The sequence below is a fragment of the Dromaius novaehollandiae genome, chromosome 1 (assembly GCF_036370855.1).
Source record: "Dromaius novaehollandiae isolate bDroNov1 chromosome 1, bDroNov1.hap1, whole genome shotgun sequence".
NCBI lineage: Eukaryota > Metazoa > Chordata > Aves > Casuariiformes > Dromaiidae > Dromaius > Dromaius novaehollandiae.
Window position 1 is genome coordinate 190,183,822 of NC_088098.1, and position 2,531 is coordinate 190,186,352.

A 2,531-nucleotide genomic window follows, 5' to 3' on the forward strand; every position below is an offset into this window, starting at 1 on the left:
GTCATATAGTAACAGCACAGGAAGGCAACCCGGAGAAAAATCTGTCCCATCTGTGGTCATTGCAAGGGGTGTTGCTGAATGATATTTATAACATTTAATTATTATTATTTTTGCTTTTCCCAGTTCCTCCCTGACAAAGAAGGCCAGTCAAGCCACTGCTGGGGAAAGAAAACTATGTTAAGGTATTAAAAAAGACAGAAACTCCTGTTTCCCCTCCCCCTCCCCAATAATTTTGCCATCCTTATTTTGGCAGATGCTGAGACTTCCTGCACACCTGGAAGTTCAGACCAAAAGCTGAGTGTGACTGTGCTTGTCTCAGCCCTGTTAGAAGGATGGGGAAGGGAGGAGCAGCAGGAAGACGGAGGTGAGGCTGGATTAAGATTTGCCAAATCTCTTTTTCCAGGGGGGGAAAAAAAAAAGGCAACCTCCTATAAGTTGCTTGGAGAGAAAGCCCCCCAAGTGGTGCGGTGCGGTGCGTGGTGGGGCTGTGCCGGAGGTGGGCTGGCGGCTGCAGGGGGGAGCGATCGCCAGCGAAGGGAGCCGAGCCAGCAGAGGGAGTTCAGACCTTGCTTATTCTCGGCTATTTCTGCGCTATCCCAGCCGAGGGGCGAGTGCCTCCGAGGAAATATCACCCTTTCGCCAGGGCCTTGGCGCCAGGCCGGGCCACGCTGGCTGCCGAGACAATTGCTTCTGGCAGCGGATCTGGACGTGACCAGGATTTGGCTGTTACCTTTTGACTGACAGGTCTTTTCACTCCCAGACAGGAGAGCTGTCCATTTTTTGGCTGAAAATCCCAAGTTATGTCTCTGTTGCTCGTGACGAACCACCGAAGGATGAGAAGTTGCTCCTAAATTAAGTAAGCAAGCTAAGGAAAGGCACGCTGTGTCTTCTCCTTGCTATTTTTTTCTTGAAGGCTGGGTGCCCTCCACTTTCCCCCTTCTTAACCCTGGAGGTCTGATGTCGCAGCCAGGCTTTCCTCCTGATGGTCCCCTCCCTGCGGCTGTCACCGCTGCCCTCTAACCTCCCTGGAGGAGTCACTCGATGGCGGCACAAAACAAAAAATTAGAAAAGGGTCAATGCTCTTCTCTGTGGGCCTCAGCCCTGGTGCGAAAGGATGGAGGTCTGCCCGCCGGAGCAGGGCGCTCGTCCTCTCGCGGGGAGCCCAGTGCTCTCCTTGCTTCCTTTCTAACTTTAAAAAAAAACTTTTACCAGTTTTTATGCTGGTATCACTTATCCGAGTCCGGAGGGATTGTTACTGCTGCAAGAGGAGGCAGAATTAGGCACGAAATGTGAAATACAGAAAGAAATGAAAATCCCATGGCAAGTTTCCTTTAGGCTTTTTTGATCTCTCTGTACTTAAAGAAGATGATCACAGGGATTTTGGGGCCTCCCACAAGCATCGTCCCTTGGCCTTTGGCTCAAAGCCGATGCTGTTTTGAGTATAAACACCCTAATTTGCTATGGTCCGGCATAACAGCGCTGCGTGGGACAAACCGTGCGGGTTTTGCTCTGGCAGCGTGATGCTGCCCAGGAGTAAATGACTGTGTGGGCTGTCAGGCAACAGCAATAAAAATCAAGTGTGGCTCTTAACACACCTCTCCTCACTCTGATACTCGTAATTAGGCCATAGAGAGAAGCTACTAATTTGGATAGTTTCTGTGGCTCCCCTCAGACAGTCTTTGTAGCAGGTCCTCATTTAAATGGGGCTATGGAAAGATGCTGCACTTCCCTGAACCATTTGATAGCCCGACCCACCCCCACGAATGGTGACATACAATTTTACTCCACAGAGGCCAAATATAACCAAATCAACAAATAACCCATGGCATCTGATAATTCAGGTGACGTAGGTGAATAATTGCCTAGAAACTTACAGGAAGACGCTCGAAGGCTTTTTTTTTTTTTTTTTTTTTTTTTTTTTTTTTTTGGTGGCAAATGAACTGTGAGTATCAGGTTGCATGTTTTGGCTTTTGACAGGAATGGAGATAAAGATTTGAATCCAGGCCATCTAAGACTAATTCAGCTCTATTCAAAGGTCCCTGACAAGGGTTCGTCTATGGGAGGAATCTCCTCCGCTGTCAATTAAAATAGCCCTAAGTGGGTTTAGCTATGTGGTGCGGAGGTGCTTCAGCCGTGCCGTGCCATGGCACCGCGCATCTCCTGCATCCACCGTGCGGCCAAGACCATCGGGTCACAGGCTGTAAAGTCAAAGTGAGTCTGTATCATCCTCTAATCTGATATTGCGCAGTTCATTTATTTCAACTAGAGCATCTTTTTCTTTTTCTCTCCCTCCAGAAAAACACGCAAACAAGCCAGCCATCATGGGTTTAGTGATTTCCAGCGATGGTGCATCCGCAGCAACGTGGAGTGAGTTGTTCCAATGGTTAATTATGCTGATGAAGTCAATGGAGTTACTGTAAACTCAGTTTATACCAGTGTGACTGAATACAAAATTTGGCCTAGTTACCAGAAAAGGGTAGCACTTTGAAGTCGCTGTATTTCTTTAAATAAAATTATTCTCCTGTGAAAGA

At 48.0% G+C, this 2,531-nt stretch overlaps 1 long non-coding RNA gene across 1 annotated transcript; it reads left to right on the forward strand.

Annotated features, from left to right (window-relative positions):
* Window positions 1-682: 682 nt before the first annotated feature.
* On the forward strand, window positions 683-2,531 carry LOC135330361 (uncharacterized). The gene is made up of 2 exons (XR_010392337.1): window positions 683-856; window positions 2,296-2,531. It is a non-coding gene; the product is annotated as an uncharacterized LOC135330361 (long non-coding RNA).